An 18409-nucleotide genomic window follows, 5' to 3' on the forward strand; every position below is an offset into this window, starting at 1 on the left:
AGAATTGAATTCAATGTTTTTTGTTCATTTTGCTTGTTTGTCGGATTTTGGGATGGACTCTTTGGCTTTGCTTTTCTTCTCCTCATTGGATTTTTCATGTTCAAAGTTGCAGAAGCCAGATTACAAGCTCATTTTGGTTCAACTTCAGCAACTGTGCATTGCATTGCCATGTAATGTGATGCAATGCTATCTTTCTAGCTCTCCCTTTTTACTTCCTTTTGGATAAACAGACATATTAGGCAAGCATTTTGGAGCTTTCACCTAAATAACTACAGGTGGTGAGATAAGCTGCACAATATAATTGACCTTTCAGTATATTGTTGCACACACACCATCTATTTAGCAAATGCCCTTGTTATCAACAGCAGCCTTTTAAACTCACCTGAGCTAACAGGTATGTGCGCTGGTTACTCTGCTGCGCTTAAAATTTCTTTTTTGGTTTGCTACAATGCCTTTTCTGAAACGTTGTCTCCTTCTGCTGGAACACTGACTTCTTTCATTTAATGCCTGCAGACTATAAAAGAGAACCCAACCCAAAAAGTTTGGTTGATTAGTCTGTGGCATTCTGTTAAACTGTTGCTTATGGCGGTCTCTGTGAGCTTCTCAGCGACATTCAGCCAGCCAGGTATCCTGCCTGCAGTAGATGGAATGTGGCAATGGAACGCTGGCTGCGCGTGTCATAATAGGCTCTGAGCCTTTATATACCTGTGCACAGCAGCAGCCACCTTCAGTCTGCTGCTGGACAGCCAGCAGCAGCAGCAGCAGGAGAGGTATGTAATCAGGAGCCCTCCTGCTAAGGGTAGACAGCTGCTCGTTCCACCCCACCCCCCGCCTTAATTGGTTCTCCTCCCTTCCAACGGTGTTGAGGCGGGTGGGAACAGCAGGGGGTGAAGGTGCTGTGTTTAAAGAGGTGGAGTTATGCAGATCTAAAACGCGTGGATTGCAGCAGCAGCAAGCCGAAAAGTGCAGGCATGTAAGGGATCTAGAGGTTGACAACATGTCTTCTTAACGGGAGTCCAGGAGCTCATCTCCACAAATGGACTTTTCAGGATCCTTGGGTGGCTCCGTAGTTTGAAACCAATTCTGGTTATCGCTTCTCGGCCTTTTGGCTAAGATCAAGTGCAGTGATCTAGCGGCTGCTGCCTTGGTCTTGGCTGAGAGGTGCTCGGGGTACCCGGCTCCTTGGCCTGGGGGGATCGCTCTGTTTTTCAGCAGGGCTTCACCTCCCTGCTGCTATTAGGGAGTCGGATTAGTCCCCGGGCAACGGGAGGCGATCATCTACCTGGCACTTCGGTGTTGAAGGTTTCTATTGAGAAGAGGAGAACCTGTTTGTGAAGAAGATGTCTGCAGCATCACATGAAGGAGAGGAAGATCATGTGCCTGAATTCGCTAAGGTGCAGAATTCTATTCGTTTGGTTGTTCAGGAGAACTTTCGAGATCAAAAGGATTTTAGGTATGTGATGAGTCAAGTTCTTGTGGATCTTTTTGGTTTGAAGACAGAAGTGTTGGCGATAATGGACTACCCCAGGAGGGGTGTTTATGATATAGTTTTTGTTGACAAAGTTTTTTTTGAAGGATATCTAAGGAAAATGACTGCAAGCCAGGATAAAAGAATGGAGGGGATAAGTGTAATGCCACACTTCCCCGTTAGAGATAAATGGATCATTGTTAAAATGTACTCTCCATTGGTGGACGAAGAGGATGTTCTTACATTTTTGGAGTTTTTTTGTTTGTCAGTAACACCAAAAGGGAAGATTTATAATGAATTTGGTTTTTGGACTTCGAAGTGGAAATTTTTGGTCCGTTTCAAAGAAGATGAGCAGGGGACTGTGTTGCTTCCCCCAGCTAGGTTTAAGTTGGGTAATATAAATGGTGATATTTTTTTCAGTGGTATACCCACTTTTTGTCGAGTTTGTCGTCAATACGGGCATGGAAAGGAAAATTGTTCGGGTGGTGTATGTGGTTTTTGCAAAAAAGGTGATCATGAGTCAAAGGATTGTAAAGATCGGAGGAAGTGCAACTTGTGTCAGGAAGATACGCATGTTTTTAAGAATTGCCCAAAGAGGAAAAGAAATAAAGAGAAGGAGGTAGTGGTTAAAAAGGTTTTGGTAGAGAGAAAGGAGGAAAGTGTAGAAAAGGTGTTGGTGGTAAAGGGAAAAGAAAGCAAACCTGTAGGAGTGCAGAGGGAGATGGAGAAAACAAGAGTAGATTGGGGGGATAGGGTAGAGAGTGAAATGGGAGGTGTAAGTCAGGGAACTGGCCGTGGTAAGGTTAAAAAGCAAGAAAAGAGAAAGGAACAGGAAGTGGAGGTGGCAATGGAAGAAAATATAGTTGTTTTTCAACAACCTATGTTTATAAAGAATGCAGAATATTTTAACCGGTTGTACCGTAAGTTGTATGATGAGAAACGTTTGGACTATCTTATAGAGAATGTTAGGAAAGAACTAATAAGAGATAAAAATGTTTTTTGTGTGAAATATAGAATACCAGATGGTGTATCGAAACAAGTTTTTTCAGCATCAAGGGTTGAAGATTTGTCCCTTAAGGTTCTGAGTTGGGTTGGGGTTCATGCTTTTGATAATGGTTACAAGTATTTTACTTGATGTTATTACTGTTGTTAATACAGTTATAATTTAATTTTTATTTTTTTGGTATCCATTCAGGTTCTGAAACATTTCTTTCTTTGTAAGTATTGTTGTATTTTTGTAATTTTTTTTTCTGACATTAAAAGTACCAAAACCTGATGATGATTTAAGTTGGAGTCCACGTCTTGTCTCCCTTTGGGGAGAAGAGGACTGTGGAGTGGACTTTAATTTTAACCTGAATAGGTTTAAAAAAAAAAAAAAAAAAAATCTGTTCTTATCAGTTTAATATCTGATACGTCCCCTATCTGGGGACCATATATTAAATGGATTTTTAGAACAGGGAGATGGAAAAAGAGCTTGCTCTGTCCACTCCACGCATTGACCTGGTATTGCAGTATCTCCAGGACCGGTGCACCCCTTCTTTAATGCAGTTTCTAAAATCAGAAAGAATTGAATTCAATGTTTTTTGTTCATTTTGCTTGTTTGTCGGATTTTGGGATGGACTCTTTGGCTTTGCTTTTCTTCTCCTCATTGGATTTTTCATGTTCAAAGTTGCAGAAGCCAGATTACAAGCTCATTTTGGTTCAACTTCAGCAACTGTGCATTGCATTGCCATGTAATGTGATGCAATGCTATCTTTCTAGCTCTCCCTTTTTACTTCCTTTTGGATAAACAGACATATTAGGCAAGCATTTTGGAGCTTTCACCTAAATAACTACAGGTGGTGAGATAAGCTGCACAATATAATTGACCTTTCAGTATATTGTTGCACACACACCATCTATTTAGCAAATGCCCTTGTTATCAACAGCAGCCTTTTAAACTCACCTGAGCTAACAGGTATGTGCGCTGGTTACTCTGCTGCGCTTAAAATTTCTTTTTTGGTTTGCTACAATGCCTTTTCTGAAACGTTGTCTCCTTCTGCTGGAACACTGACTTCTTTCATTTAATGCCTGCAGACTATAAAAGAGAACCCAACCCAAAAAGTTTGGTTGATTAGTCTGTGGCATTCTGTTAAACTGTTGCTTATGGCGGTCTCTGTGAGCTTCTCAGCGACATTCAGCCAGCCAGGTATCCTGCCTGCAGTAGATGGAATGTGGCAATGGAACGCTGGCTGCGCGTGTCATAATAGGCTCTGAGCCTTTATATACCTGTGCACAGCAGCAGCCACCTTCAGTCTGCTGCTGGACAGCCAGCAGCAGCAGCAGCAGGAGAGGTATGTAATCAGGAGCCCTCCTGCTAAGGGTAGACAGCTGCTCGTTCCACCCCACCCCCCGCCTTAATTGGTTCTCCTCCCTTCCAACGGTGTTGAGGCGGGTGGGAACAGCAGGGGGTGAAGGTGCTGTGTTTAAAGAGGTGGAGTTATGCAGATCTAAAACGCGTGGATTGCAGCAGCAGCAAGCCGAAAAGTGCAGGCATGTAAGGGATCTAGAGGTTGACAACATGTCTTCTTAACGGGAGTCCAGGAGCTCATCTCCACAAATGGACTTTTCAGGATCCTTGGGTGGCTCCGTAGTTTGAAACCAATTCTGGTTATCGCTTCTCGGCCTTTTGGCTAAGATCAAGTGTAGTATCTGTTCTTATCAGTTTAATATCTGATACGTCCCCTATCTGGGGACCATATATTAAATGGATTTTTAGAACAGGGAGATGGAAAAAGAGCTTGCTCTGTCCACTCCACGCATTGACCTGGTATTGCAGTATCTCCAGGACCGGTGCACCCCTTCTTTAATGCAGTTTCTAAAATCAGAAAGAATTGAATTCAATGTTTTTTGTTCATTTTGCTTGTTTGTCGGATTTTGGGATGGACTCTTTGGCTTTGCTTTTCTTCTCCTCATTGGATTTTTCATGTTCAAAGTTGCAGAAGCCAGATTACAAGCTCATTTTGGTTCAACTTCAGCAACTGTGCATTGCATTGCCATGTAATGTGATGCAATGCTATCTTTCTAGCTCTCCCTTTTTACTTCCTTTTGGATAAACAGACATATTAGGCAAGCATTTTGGAGCTTTCACCTAAATAACTACAGGTGGTGAGATAAGCTGCACAATATAATTGACCTTTCAGTATATTGTTGCACACACACCATCTATTTAGCAAATGCCCTTGTTATCAACAGCAGCCTTTTAAACTCACCTGAGCTAACAGGTATGTGCGCTGGTTACTCTGCTGCGCTTAAAATTTCTTTTTTGGTTTGCTACAATGCCTTTTCTGAAACGTTGTCTCCTTCTGCTGGGACACTGACTTCTTTCATTTAATGCCTGCAGACTATAAAAGAGAACCCAACCCAAAAAGTTAGGTTGATTAGTCTGTGGCATTCTGTTAAACTGTTGCTTATGGCGGTCTCTGTGAGCTTCTCAGCGACATTCAGCCAGCCAGGTATCCTGCCTGCAGTAGATGGAATGTGGCAATGGAACGCTGGCTGCGCGTGTCATAATAGGCTCTGAGCCTTTATATACCTGTGCACAGCAGCAGCCACCTTCAGTCTGCTGCTGGACAGCCAGCAGCAGCAGCAGCAGGAGAGGTATGTAATCAGGAGCCCTCCTGCTAAGGGTAGACAGCTGCTCGTTCCACCCCACCCCCCGCCTTAATTGGTTCTCCTCCCTTCCAACGGTGTTGAGGCGGGTGGGAACAGCAGGGGGTGAAGGTGCTGTGTTTAAAGAGGTGGAGTTATGCAGATCTAAAACGCGTGGATTGCAGCAGCAGCAAGCCGAAAAGTGCAGGCATGTAAGGGATCTAGAGGTTGACAACATGTCTTCTTAACGGGAGTCCAGGAGCTCATCTCCACAAATGGACTTTTCAGGATCCTTGGGTGGCTCCGTAGTTTGAAACCAATTCTGGTTATCGCTTCTCGGCCTTTTGGCTAAGATCAAGTGTAGTATCTGTTCTTATCAGTTTAATATCTGATACGTCCCCTATCTGGGGACCATATATTAAATGGATTTTTAGAACAGGGAGATGGAAAAAGAGCTTGCTCTGTCCACTCCACGCATTGACCTGGTATTGCAGTATCTCCAGGACCGGTGCACCCCTTCTTTAATGCAGTTTCTAAAATCAGAAAGAATTGAATTCAATGTTTTTTGTTCATTTTGCTTGTTTGTCGGATTTTGGGATGGACTCTTTGGCTTTGCTTTTCTTCTCCTCATTGGATTTTTCATGTTCAAAGTTGCAGAAGCCAGATTACAAGCTCATTTTGGTTCAACTTCAGCAACTGTGCATTGCATTGCCATGTAATGTGATGCAATGCTATCTTTCTAGCTCTCCCTTTTTACTTCCTTTTGGATAAACAGACATATTAGGCAAGCATTTTGGAGCTTTCACCTAAATAACTACAGGTGGTGAGATAAGCTGCACAATATAATTGACCTTTCAGTATATTGTTGCACACACACCATCTATTTAGCAAATGCCCTTGTTATCAACAGCAGCCTTTTAAACTCACCTGAGCTAACAGGTATGTGCGCTGGTTACTCTGCTGCGCTTAAAATTTCTTTTTTGGTTTGCTACAATGCCTTTTCTGAAACGTTGTCTCCTTCTGCTGGAACACTGACTTCTTTCATTTAATGCCTGCAGACTATAAAAGAGAACCCAACCCAAAAAGTTTGGTTGATTAGTCTGTGGCATTCTGTTAAACTGTTGCTTATGGCGGTCTCTGTGAGCTTCTCAGCGACATTCAGCCAGCCAGGTATCCTGCCTGCAGTAGATGGAATGTGGCAATGGAACGCTGGCTGCGCGTGTCATAATAGGCTCTGAGCCTTTATATACCTGTGCACAGCAGCAGCCACCTTCAGTCTGCTGCTGGACAGCCAGCAGCAGCAGCAGGAGAGGTATGTAATCAGGAGCCCTCCTGCTAAGGGTAGACAGCTGCTCGTTCCACCCCACCCCCCGCCTTAATTGGTTCTCCTCCCTTCCAACGGTGTTGAGGCGGGTGGGAACAGCAGGGGGTGAAGGTGCTGTGTTTAAAGAGGTGGAGTTATGCAGATCTAAAACGCGTGGATTGCAGCAGCAGCAAGCCGAAAAGTGCAGGCATGTAAGGGATCTAGAGGTTGACAACATGTCTTCTTAACGGGAGTCCAGGAGCTCATCTCCACAAATGGACTTTTCAGGATCCTTGGGTGGCTCCGTAGTTTGAAACCAATTCTGGTTATCGCTTCTCGGCCTTTTGGCTAAGATCAAGTGTAGTATCTGTTCTTATCAGTTTAATATCTGATACGTCCCCTATCTGGGGACCATATATTAAATGGATTTTTAGAACAGGGAGATGGAAAAAGAGCTTGCTCTGTCCACTCCACGCATTGACCTGGTATTGCAGTATCTCCAGGACCGGTGCACCCCTTCTTTAATGCAGTTTCTAAAATCAGAAAGAATTGAATTCAATGTTTTTTGTTCATTTTGCTTGTTTGTCGGATTTTGGGATGGACTCTTTGGCTTTGCTTTTCTTCTCCTCATTGGATTTTTCATGTTCAAAGTTGCAGAAGCCAGATTACAAGCTCATTTTGGTTCAACTTCAGCAACTGTGCATTGCATTGCCATGTAATGTGATGCAATGCTATCTTTCTAGCTCTCCCTTTTTACTTCCTTTTGGATAAACAGACATATTAGGCAAGCATTTTGGAGCTTTCACCTAAATAACTACAGGTGGTGAGATAAGCTGCACAATATAATTGACCTTTCAGTATATTGTTGCACACACACCATCTATTTAGCAAATGCCCTTGTTATCAACAGCAGCCTTTTAAACTCACCTGAGCTAACAGGTATGTGCGCTGGTTACTCTGCTGCGCTTAAAATTTCTTTTTTGGTTTGCTACAATGCCTTTTCTGAAACGTTATCTCCTTCTGCTGGGACACTGACTTCTTTCATTTAATGCCTGCAGACTATAAAAGAGAACCCAACCCAAAAAGTTTGGTTGATTAGTCTGTGGCATTCTGTTAAACTGTTGCTTATGGCGGTCTCTGTGAGCTTCTCAACGACATTCAGCCAGCCAGGTATCCTGCCTGCAGTAGATGGAATGTGGCAATGGAACGCTGGCTGCGCGTGTCATAATAGGCTCTGAGCCTTTATATACCTGTGCACAGCAGCAGCCACCTTCAGTCTGCTGCTGGACAGCCAGCAGCAGCAGCAGCAGGAGAGGTATGTAATCAGGAGCCCTCCTGCTAAGGGAAGACAGCTGCTCGTTCCACCCCACCCCCCGCCTTAATTGGTTCTCCTCCCTTCCAACGGTGTTGAGGCGGGTGGGAACAGCAGGGGGTGAAGGTGCTGTGTTTAAAGAGGTGGAGTTATGCAGATCTAAAACGCGTGGATTGCAGCAGCAGCAAGCCGAAAAGTGCAGGCATGTAAGGGATCTAGAGGTTGACAACATGTCTTCTTAACGGGAGTCCAGGAGCTCATCTCCACAAATGGACTTTTCAGGATCCTTGGGTGGCTCCGTAGTTTGAAACCAATTCTGGTTATCGCTTCTCGGCCTTTTGGCTAAGATCAAGTGTAGTATCTGTTCTTATCAGTTTAATATCTGATACGTCCCCTATCTGGGGACCATATATTAAATGGATTTTTAGAACAGGGAGATGGAAAAAGAGCTTGCTCTGTCCACTCCACGCATTGACCTGGTATTGCAGTATCTCCAGGACCGGTGCACCCCTTCTTTAATGCAGTTTCTAAAATCAGAAAGAATTGAATTCAATGTTTTTTGTTCATTTTGCTTGTTTGTCGGATTTTGGGATGGACTCTTTGGCTTTGCTTTTCTTCTCCTCATTGGATTTTTCATGTTCAAAGTTGCAGAAGCCAGATTACAAGCTCATTTTGGTTCAACTTCAGCAACTGTGCATTGCATTGCCATGTAATGTGATGCAATGCTATCTTTCTAGCTCTCCCTTTTTACTTCCTTTTGGATAAACAGACATATTAGGCAAGCATTTTGGAGCTTTCACCTAAATAACTACAGGTGGTGAGATAAGCTGCACAATATAATTGACCTTTCAGTATATTGTTGCACACACACCATCTATTTAGCAAATGCCCTTGTTATCAACAGCAGCCTTTTAAACTCACCTGAGCTAACAGGTATGTGCTCTGGTTACTCTGCTGCGCTTAAAATTTCTTTTTTGGTTTGCTACAATGCCTTTTCTGAAACGTTGTCTCCTTCTGCTGGAACACTGACTTCTTTCATTTAATGCCTGCAGACTATAAAAGAGAACCCAACCCAAAAAGTTTGGTTGATTAGTCTGTGGCATTCTGTTAAACTGTTGCTTATGGCGGTCTCTGTGAGCTTCTCAGCGACATTCAGCCAGCCAGGTATCCTGCCTGCAGTAGATGGAATGTGGCAATGGAACGCTGGCTGCGCGTGTCATAATAGGCTCCGAGCCTTTATATACCTGTGCACAGCAGCAGCCACCTTCAGTCTGCTGCTGGACAGCCAGCAGCAGCAGCAGCAGGAGAGGTATGTAATCAGGAGCCCTCCTGCTAAGGGTAGACAGCTGCTCGTTCCACCCCACCCCCCGCCTTAATTGGTTCCCCTCCCTTCCAACGGTGTTGAGGCGGGTGGGAACAGCAGGGGGTGAAGGTGCTGTGTTTAAAGAGGTGGAGTTATGCAGATCTAAAACGCGTGGATTGCAGCAGCAGCAAGCCGAAAAGTGCAGGCATGTAAGGGATCTAGAGGTTGACAACATGTCTTCTTAACGGGAGTCCAGGAGCTCATCTCCACAAATGGACTTTTCAGGATCCTTGGGTGGCTCCGTAGTTTGAAACCAATTCTGGTTATCGCTTCTCGGCCTTTTGGCTAAGATCAAGTGTAGTATCTGTTCTTATCAGTTTAATATCTGATACGTCCCCTATCTGGGGACCATATATTAAATGGATTTTTAGAACAGGGAGATGGAAAAAGAGCTTGCTCTGTCCACTCCACGCATTGACCTGGTATTGCAGTATCTCCAGGACCGGTGCACCCCTTCTTTAATGCAGTTTCTAAAATCAGAAAGAATTGAATTCAATGTTTTTTGTTCATTTTGCTTGTTTGTCGGATTTTGGGATGGACTCTTTGGCTTTGCTTTTCTTCTCCTCATTGGATTTTTCATGTTCAAAGTTGCAGAAGCCAGATTACAAGCTCATTTTGGTTCAACTTCAGCAACTGTGCATTGCATTGCCATGTAATGTGATGCAATGCTATCTTTCTAGCTCTCCCTTTTTACTTCCTTTTGGATAAACAGACATATTAGGCAAGCATTTTGGAGCTTTCACCTAAATAACTACAGGTGGTGAGATAAGCTGCACAATATAATTGACCTTTCAGTATATTGTTGCACACACACCATCTATTTAGCAAATGCCCTTGTTATCAACAGCAGCCTTTTAAACTCACCTGAGCTAACAGGTATGTGCGCTGGTTACTCTGCTGCGCTTAAAATTTCTTTTTTGGTTTGCTACAATGCCTTTTCTGAAACGTTGTCTCCTTCTGCTGGAACACTGACTTCTTTCATTTAATGCCTGCAGACTATAAAAGAGAACCCAACCCAAAAAGTTTGGTTGATTAGTCTGTGGCATTCTGTTAAACTGTTGCTTATGGCGGTCTCTGTGAGCTTCTCAGCGACATTCAGCCAGCCAGGTATCCTGCCTGCAGTAGATGGAATGTGGCAATGGAACGCTGGCTGCGCGTGTCATAATAGGCTCTGAGCCTTTATATACCTGTGCACAGCAGCAGCCACCTTCAGTCTGCTGCTGGACAGCCAGCAGCAGCAGCAGCAGGAGAGGTATGTAATCAGGAGCCCTCCTGCTAAGGGTAGACAGCTGCTCGTTCCACCCCACCCCCCGCCTTAATTGGTTCTCCTCCCTTCCAACGGTGTTGAGGCGGGTGGGAACAGCAGGGGGTGAAGGTGCTGTGTTTAAAGAGGTGGAGTTATGCAGATCTAAAACGCGTGGATTGCAGCAGCAGCAAGCCGAAAAGTGCAGGCATGTAAGGGATCTAGAGGTTGACAACATGTCTTCTTAACGGGAGTCCAGGAGCTCATCTCCACAAATGGACTTTTCAGGATCCTTGGGTGGCTCCGTAGTTTGAAACCAATTCTGGTTATCGCTTCTCGGCCTTTTGGCTAAGATCAAGTGTAGTATCTGTTCTTATCAGTTTAATATCTGATACGTCCCCTATCTGGGGACCATATATTAAATGGATTTTTAGAACAGGGAGATGGAAAAAGAGCTTGCTCTGTCCACTCCACGCATTGACCTGGTATTGCAGTATCTCCAGGACCGGTGCACCCCTTCTTTAATGCAGTTTCTAAAATCAGAAAGAATTGAATTCAATGTTTTTTGTTCATTTTGCTTGTTTGTCAGATTTTGGGATGGACTCTTTGGCTTTGCTTTTCTTCTCCTCATTGGATTTTTCATGTTCAAAGTTGCAGAAGCCAGATTACAAGCTCATTTTGGTTCAACTTCAGCAACTGTGCATTGCATTGCCATGTAATGTGATGCAATGCTATCTTTCTAGCTCTCCCTTTTTACTTCCTTTTGGATAAACAGACATATTAGGCAAGCATTTTGGAGCTTTCACCTAAATAACTACAGGTGGTGAGATAAGCTGCACAATATAATTGACCTTTCAGTATATTGTTGCACACACACCATCTATTTAGCAAATGCCCTTGTTATCAACAGCAGCCTTTTAAACTCACCTGAGCTAACAGGTATGTGCGCTGGTTACTCTGCTGCGCTTAAAATTTCTTTTTTGGTTTGCTACAATGCCTTTTCTGAAACGTTGTCTCCTTCTGCTGGAACACTGACTTCTTTCATTTAATGCCTGCAGACTATAAAAGAGAACCCAACCCAAAAAGTTTGGTTGATTAGTCTGTGGCATTCTGTTAAACTGTTGCTTATGGCGGTCTCTGTGAGCTTCTCAGCGACATTCAGCCAGCCAGGTATCCTGCCTGCAGTAGATGGAATGTGGCAATGGAACGCTGGCTGCGCGTGTCATAATAGGCTCTGAGCCTTTATATACCTGTGCACAGCAGCAGCCACCTTCAGTCTGCTGCTGGACAGCCAGCAGCAGCAGCAGCAGGAGAGGTATGTAATCAGGAGCCCTCCTGCTAAGGGTAGACAGCTGCTCGTTCCACCCCACCCCCCGCCTTAATTGGTTCTCCTCCCTTCCAACGGTGTTGAGGCGGGTGGGAACAGCAGGGGGTGAAGGTGCTGTGTTTAAAGAGGTGGAGTTATGCAGATCTAAAACGCGTGGATTGCAGCAGCAGCAAGCCGAAAAGTGCAGGCATGTAAGGGATCTAGAGGTTGACAACATGTCTTCTTAACGGGAGTCCAGGAGCTCATCTCCACAAATGGACTTTTCAGGATCCTTGGGTGGCTCCGTAGTTTGAAACCAATTCTGGTTATCGCTTCTCGGCCTTTTGGCTAAGATCAAGTGTAGTATCTGTTCTTATCAGTTTAATATCTGATACGTCCCCTATCTGGGGACCATATATTAAATGGATTTTTAGAACAGGGAGATGGAAAAAGAGCTTGCTCTGTCCACTCCACGCATTGACCTGGTATTGCAGTATCTCCAGGACCGGTGCACCCCTTCTTTAATGCAGTTTCTAAAATCAGAAAGAATTGAATTCAATGTTTTTTGTTCATTTTGCTTGTTTGTCGGATTTTGGGATGGACTCTTTGGCTTTGCTTTTCTTCTCCTCATTGGATTTTTCATGTTCAAAGTTGCAGAAGCCAGATTACAAGCTCATTTTGGTTCAACTTCAGCAACTGTGCATTGCATTGCCATGTAATGTGATGCAATGCTATCTTTCTAGCTCTCCCTTTTTACTTCCTTTTGGATAAACAGACATATTAGGCAAGCATTTTGGAGCTTTCACCTAAATAACTACAGGTGGTGAGATAAGCTGCACAATATAATTGACCTTTCAGTATATTGTTGCACACACACCATCTATTTAGCAAATGCCCTTGTTATCAACAGCAGCCTTTTAAACTCACCTGAGCTAACAGGTATGTGCGCTGGTTACTCTGCTGCGCTTAAAATTTCTTTTTTGGTTTGCTACAATGCCTTTTCTGAAACGTTGTCTCCTTCTGCTGGAACACTGACTTCTTTCATTTAATGCCTGCAGACTATAAAAGAGAACCCAACCCAAAAAGTTTGGTTGATTAGTCTGTGGCATTCTGTTAAACTGTTGCTTATGGCGGTCTCTGTGAGCTTCTCAGCGACATTCAGCCAGCCAGGTATCCTGCCTGCAGTAGATGGAATATGGCAATGGAACGCTGGCTGCGCGTGTCATAATAGGCTCTGAGCCTTTATATACCTGTGCACAGCAGCAGCCACCTTCAGTCTGCTGCTGGACAGCCAGCAGCAGCAGCAGCAGCAGGAGAGGTATGTAATCAGGAGCCCTCCTGCTAAGGGTAGACAGCTGCTCGTTCCACCCCACCCCCCGCCTTAATTGGTTCTCCTCCCTTCCAACGGTGTTGAGGCGGGTGGGAACAGCAGGGGGTGAAGGTGCTGTGTTTAAAGAGGTGGAGTTATGCAGATCTAAAACGCGTGGATTGCAGCAGCAGCAAGCCGAAAAGTGCAGGCATGTAAGGGATCTAGAGGTTGACAACATGTCTTCTTAACGGGAGTCCAGGAGCTCATCTCCACAAATGGACTTTTCAGGATCCTTGGGTGGCTCCGTAGTTTGAAACCAATTCTGGTTATCGCTTCTCGGCCTTTTGGCTAAGATCAAGTGTAGTATCTTTCGAAAAGGCGGTTTTGGATGTTGGCCGCCCTAGTAGATTGATACATTATGCACACTGGGGTTTAGGCGCTTGTTAGTACGCCAGGTGGCTAATATAGTCATCTGGTGGAAAGCATGGCCCCCCAGGATCGACGCCATTGGGCCGGGGAAGATCGAAAGCCCGAAGTGTGAAGTGCCCCAGGAGTTGTGACCCTGGGGTGCCTTAACTCACTGGGATTGGGAACCCCACTTGAGTTTATGGCACATTTGCACAAGCACTTCAAATTTTCTTTCTTCGCACACACCCTTATTCCGGGCCTTCTGGCCTTAGGATGGGGAATTTTTCAATTCCCGGTCGAAGGTCCGGGCAGTATTATACTGTGAAACCTTCACTATTTATTTAATTTCTTTGTCACTGTGTGTCCACTTATTCACGTGTGTCACGTCCTACTAGGATTTTGTCGGGATGCGGTTCCCTTACGGGTTCCTCTCTTGGCAGGTCTAGGGGGGGAGTGTGTGGCCATCAGGTTCCGCTCCCCCCTGAACCCCCCTGGCTCTCCTCTTTTGGGAGGAGAGCGTTGTTGGCTCCCCTCTTCCGGGAGGGGAGCACAGTCTTTGGCTCCCAGTGCCTTGCTCGGGTGAGAACTCGGGCAGGTGCTGGGGGTAAGATTGGGTCGCCTCTGGCTTCGGCTGGAGGTGGCTTTTTGTCCCTGTTCCTCGCTGTGGCCTTTTGGCTCGGAGGGACGGGGAATGGTTTGGGGGACCCTTCTCCTTTTGGAGAGGGTTTCAAGAAGACCAGCATCCTAGTGCACTTTTTTTGTGGCACTTGTCACTTTTTTAAGCACACTCGGGTTTTGTACACGAATTCGGGCTTAAAAAAAAAAAAAATCTGTTCTTATCAGTTTAATATCTGATACGTCCCCTATCTGGGGACCATATATTAAATGGATTTTTAGAACAGGGAGATGGAAAAAGAGCTTGCTCTGTCCACTCCACGCATTGACCTGGTATTGCAGTATCTCCAGGACCGGTGCACCCCTTCTTTAATGCAGTTTCTAAAATCAGAAAGAATTGAATTCAATGTTTTTTGTTCATTTTGCTTGTTTGTCGGATTTTGGGATGGACTCTTTGGCTTTGCTTTTCTTCTCCTCATTGGATTTTTCATGTTCAAAGTTGCAGAAGCCAGATTACAAGCTCATTTTGGTTCAACTTCAGCAACTGTGCATTGCATTGCCATGTAATGTGATGCAATGCTATCTTTCTAGCTCTCCCTTTTTACTTCCTTTTGGATAAACAGACATATTAGGCAAGCATTTTGGAGCTTTCACCTAAATAACTACAGGTGGTGAGATAAGCTGCACAATATAATTGACCTTTCAGTATATTGTTGCACACACACCATCTATTTAGCAAATGCCCTTGTTATCAACAGCAGCCTTTTAAACTCACCTGAGCTAACAGGTATGTGCGCTGGTTACTCTGCTGCGCTTAAAATTTCTTTTTTGGTTTGCTACAATGCCTTTTCTGAAACGTTGTCTCCTTCTGCTGGAACACTGACTTCTTTCATTTAATGCCTGCAGACTATAAAAGAGAACCCAACACAAAAAGTTTGGTTGATTAGTCTGTGGCATTCTGTTAAACTGTTGCTTATGGCGGTCTCTGTGAGCTTCTCAGCGACATTCAGCCAGCCAGGTATCCTGCCTGCAGTAGATGGAATGTGGCAATGGAACGCTGGCTGCGCGTGTCATAATAGGCTCTGAGCCTTTATATACCTGTGCACAGCAGCAGCCACCTTCAGTCTGCTGCTGGACAGCCAGCAGCAGCAGCAGCAGGAGAGGTATGTAATCAGGAGCCCTCCTGCTAAGGGTAGACAGCTGCTCGTTCCACCCCACCCCCCGCCTTAATTGGTTCTCCTCCCTTCCAACGGTGTTGAGGCGGGTGGGAACAGCAGGGGGTGAAGGTGCTGTGTTTAAAGAGGTGGAGTTATGCAGATCTAAAACGCGTGGATTGCAGCAGCAGCAAGCCGAAAAGTGCAGGCATGTAAGGGATCTAGAGGTTGACAACATGTCTTCTTAACGGGAGTCCAGGAGCTCATCTCCACAAATGGAATTTTCAGGATCCTTGGGTGGCTCCGTAGTTTGAAACCAATTCTGGTTATCGCTTCTCGGCCTTTTGGCTAAGATCAAGTGTAGTATCTGTTCTTATCAGTTTAATATCTGATACGTCCCCTATCTGGGGACCATATATTAAATGGATTTTTAGAACAGGGAGATGGAAAAAGAGCTTGCTCTGTCCACTCCACGCATTGACCTGGTATTGCAGTATCTCCAGGACCGGTGCACCCCTTCTTTAATGCAGTTTCTAAAATCAGAAAGAATTGAATTCAATGTTTTTTGTTCATTTTGCTTGTTTGTCGGATTTTGGGATGGACTCTTTGGCTTTGCTTTTCTTCTCCTCATTGGATTTTTCATGTTCAAAGTTGCAGAAGCCAGATTACAAGCTCATTTTGGTTCAACTTCAGCAACTGTGCATTGCATTGCCATGTAATGTGATGCAATGCTATCTTTCTAGCTCTCCCTTTTTACTTCCTTTTGGATAAACAGACATATTAGGCAAGCATTTTGGAGCTTTCACCTAAATAACTACAGGTGGTGAGATAAGCTGCACAATATAATTGACCTTTCAGTATATTGTTGCACACACACCATCTATTTAGCAAATGCCCTTGTTATCAACAGCAGCCTTTTAAACTCACCTGAGCTAACAGGTATGTGCGCTGGTTACTCTGCTGCGCTTAAAATTTCTTTTTTGGTTTGCTACAATGCCTTTTCTGAAACGTTGTCTCCTTCTGCTGGAACACTGACTTCTTTCATTTAATGCCTGCAGACTATAAAAGAGAACCCAACCCAAAAAGTTTGGTTGATTAGTCTGTGGCATTCTGTTAAACTGTTGCTTATGGCGGTCTCTGTGAGCTTCTCAGCGACATTCAGCCAGCCAGGTATCCTGCCTGCAGTAGATGGAATGTGGCAATGGAACGCTGGCTGCGCGTGTCATAATAGGCTCTGAGCCTTTATATACCTGTGCACAGCAGCAGCCACCTTCAGTCTGCTGCTGGACAGCCAGCAGCAGCAGCAGCAGGAGAGGTATGTAATCAGGAGCCCTCCTGCTAAGGGTAGACAGCTGCTCGTTCCACCCCACCCCCCGCCTTAATTGGTTCTCCTCCCTTCCAACGGTGTTGAGGCGGGTGGGAACAGCAGGGGGTGAAGGTGCTGTGTTTAAAGAGGTGGAGTTATGCAGATCTAAAACGCGTGGATTGCAGCAGCAGCAAGCCGAAAAGTGCAGGCATGTAAGGGATCTAGAGGTTGACAACATGTCTTCTTAACGGGAGTCCAGGAGCTCATCTCCACAAATGGACTTTTCAGGATCCTTGGGTGGCTCCGTAGTTTGAAACCAATTCTGGTTATCGCTTCTCGGCCTTTTGGCTAAGATCAAGTGTAGTATCTGTTCTTATCAGTTTAATATCTGATACGTCCCCTATCTGGGGACCATATATTAAATGGATTTTTAGAACAGGGAGATGGAAAAAGAGCTTGCTCTGTCCACTCCACGCATTGACCTGGTATTGCAGTATCTCCAGGACCGGTGCACCCCTTCTTTAATGCAGTTTCTAAAATCAGAAAGAATTGAATTCAATGTTTTTTGTTCATTTTGCTTGTTTGTCGGATTTTGGGATGGACTCTTTGGCTTTGCTTTTCTTCTCCTCATTGGATTTTTCATGTTCAAAGTTGCAGAAGCCAGATTACAAGCTCATTTTGGTTCAACTTCAGCAACTGTGCATTGCATTGCCATGTAATGTGATGCAATGCTATCTTTCTAGCTCTCCCTTTTTACTTCCTTTTGGATAAACAGACATATTAGGCAAGCATTTTGGAGCTTTCACCTAAATAACTACAGGTGGTGAGATAAGCTGCACAATATAATTGACCTTTCAGTATATTGTTGCACACACACCATCTATTTAGCAAATGCCCTTGTTATCAACAGCAGCCTTTTAAACTCACCTGAGCTAACAGGTATGTGCGCTGGTTACTCTGCTGTGCTTAAAATTTCTTTTTTGGTTTGCTACAATGCCTTTTCTGAAACGTTGTCTCCTTCTGCTGGAACACTGACTTCTTTCATTTAATGCCTGCAGACTATAAAAGAGAACCCAACCCAAAAAGTTTGGTTGATTAGTCTGTGGCATTCTGTTAAACTGTTGCTTATGGCGGTCTCTGTGAGCTTCTCAGCGACATTCAGCCAGCCAGGTATCCTGCCTGCAGTAGATGGAATGTGGCAATGGAACGCTGGCTGCGCGTGTCATAATAGGCTCTGAGCCTTTATATACCTGTGCACAGCAGCAGCCACCTTCAGTCTGCTGCTGGACAGCCAGCAGCAGCAGCAGCAGGAGAGGTATGTAATCAGGAGCCCTCCTGCTAAGGGTAGACAGCTGCTCGTTCCACCCCACCCCCCGCCTTAATTGGTTCTCCTCCCTTCCAACGGTGTTGAGGCGGGTGGGAACAGCAGGGGGTGAAGGTGCTGTGTTTAAAGAGGTGGAGTTATGCAGATCTAAAACGCGTGGATTGCAGCAGCAGCAAGCCGAAAAGTGCAGGCATGTAAGGGATCTAGAGGTTGACAACATGTCTTCTTAACGGGAGTCCAGGAGCTCATCTCCACAAATGGACTTTTCAGGATCCTTGGGTGGCTCCGTAGTTTGAAACCAATTCTGGTTATCGCTTCTCGGCCTTTTCGCTAAGATCAAGTGTAGTATCTGTTCTTATCAGTTTAATATCTGATACGTCCCCTATCTGGGGACCATATATTAAATGGATTTTTAGAACAGGGAGATGGAAAAAGAGCTTGCTCTGTCCACTCCACGCATTGACCTGGTATTGCAGTATCTCCAGGACCGGTGCACCCCTTCTTTAATGCAGTTTCTAAAATCAGAAAGAATTGAATTCAATGTTTTTTGTTCATTTTGCTTGTTTGTCGGATTTTGGGATGGACTCTTTGGCTTTGCTTTTCTTCTCCTCATTGGATTTTTCATGTTCAAAGTTGCAGAAGCCAGATTACAAGCTCATTTTGGTTCA

The 18409-nt window shown here is 44.7% G+C and overlaps 11 non-coding genes and 2 pseudogenes across 11 annotated transcripts; all 13 read left to right on the forward strand.

The window, feature by feature from the left end:
• Positions 1-2808: 2808 nt before the first annotated feature.
• LOC141236730 (U2 spliceosomal RNA) lies at positions 2809-3005 on the forward strand. The gene has a single exon (XR_012302377.1). It is a non-coding gene; the product is annotated as a U2 spliceosomal RNA (small nuclear RNA).
• Positions 3006-4120: 1115 nt separating this feature from the next.
• Positions 4121-4311, forward strand: LOC141236435 (U2 spliceosomal RNA). The gene has a single exon (XR_012302087.1). It is a non-coding gene; the product is annotated as a U2 spliceosomal RNA (small nuclear RNA).
• Positions 4312-5426: 1115 nt separating this feature from the next.
• Positions 5427-5617, forward strand: LOC141236437 (U2 spliceosomal RNA). The gene has a single exon (XR_012302089.1). It is a non-coding gene; the product is annotated as a U2 spliceosomal RNA (small nuclear RNA).
• Positions 5618-6729: 1112 nt separating this feature from the next.
• Positions 6730-6920, forward strand: LOC141236438 (U2 spliceosomal RNA). The gene has a single exon (XR_012302090.1). It is a non-coding gene; the product is annotated as a U2 spliceosomal RNA (small nuclear RNA).
• A 1115-nt stretch (positions 6921-8035) lies between these two features.
• Positions 8036-8226, forward strand: LOC141236439 (U2 spliceosomal RNA). Its single transcript, XR_012302091.1, has one exon. It is a non-coding gene; the product is annotated as a U2 spliceosomal RNA (small nuclear RNA).
• Positions 8227-9341: 1115 nt separating this feature from the next.
• LOC141236440 (U2 spliceosomal RNA) lies at positions 9342-9532 on the forward strand. The gene has a single exon (XR_012302092.1). It is a non-coding gene; the product is annotated as a U2 spliceosomal RNA (small nuclear RNA).
• A 1115-nt stretch (positions 9533-10647) lies between these two features.
• Positions 10648-10838, forward strand: LOC141236441 (U2 spliceosomal RNA). Its single transcript, XR_012302093.1, has one exon. It is a non-coding gene; the product is annotated as a U2 spliceosomal RNA (small nuclear RNA).
• Positions 10839-11953: 1115 nt separating this feature from the next.
• On the forward strand, positions 11954-12144 carry LOC141236442 (U2 spliceosomal RNA). The gene has a single exon (XR_012302094.1). It is a non-coding gene; the product is annotated as a U2 spliceosomal RNA (small nuclear RNA).
• Positions 12145-13262: 1118 nt separating this feature from the next.
• Positions 13263-13354, forward strand: LOC141236788 (U2 spliceosomal RNA; annotated as a pseudogene).
• A 762-nt stretch (positions 13355-14116) lies between these two features.
• LOC141236738 (U2 spliceosomal RNA) lies at positions 14117-14324 on the forward strand (annotated as a pseudogene).
• Positions 14325-15439: 1115 nt separating this feature from the next.
• Positions 15440-15630, forward strand: LOC141236443 (U2 spliceosomal RNA). Its single transcript, XR_012302095.1, has one exon. It is a non-coding gene; the product is annotated as a U2 spliceosomal RNA (small nuclear RNA).
• A 1115-nt stretch (positions 15631-16745) lies between these two features.
• On the forward strand, positions 16746-16936 carry LOC141236444 (U2 spliceosomal RNA). Its single transcript, XR_012302096.1, has one exon. It is a non-coding gene; the product is annotated as a U2 spliceosomal RNA (small nuclear RNA).
• A 1115-nt stretch (positions 16937-18051) lies between these two features.
• LOC141236683 (U2 spliceosomal RNA) lies at positions 18052-18242 on the forward strand. The gene has a single exon (XR_012302333.1). It is a non-coding gene; the product is annotated as a U2 spliceosomal RNA (small nuclear RNA).
• The last annotated feature ends 167 nt before the right edge of the window (positions 18243-18409 follow it).

Source organism: Phyllobates terribilis, unplaced genomic scaffold (assembly GCF_046119375.1).
Source record: "Phyllobates terribilis strain yellow unplaced genomic scaffold, ASM4611937v1 Scaffold_710__1_contigs__length_769263, whole genome shotgun sequence".
NCBI lineage: Eukaryota > Metazoa > Chordata > Amphibia > Anura > Dendrobatidae > Phyllobates > Phyllobates terribilis.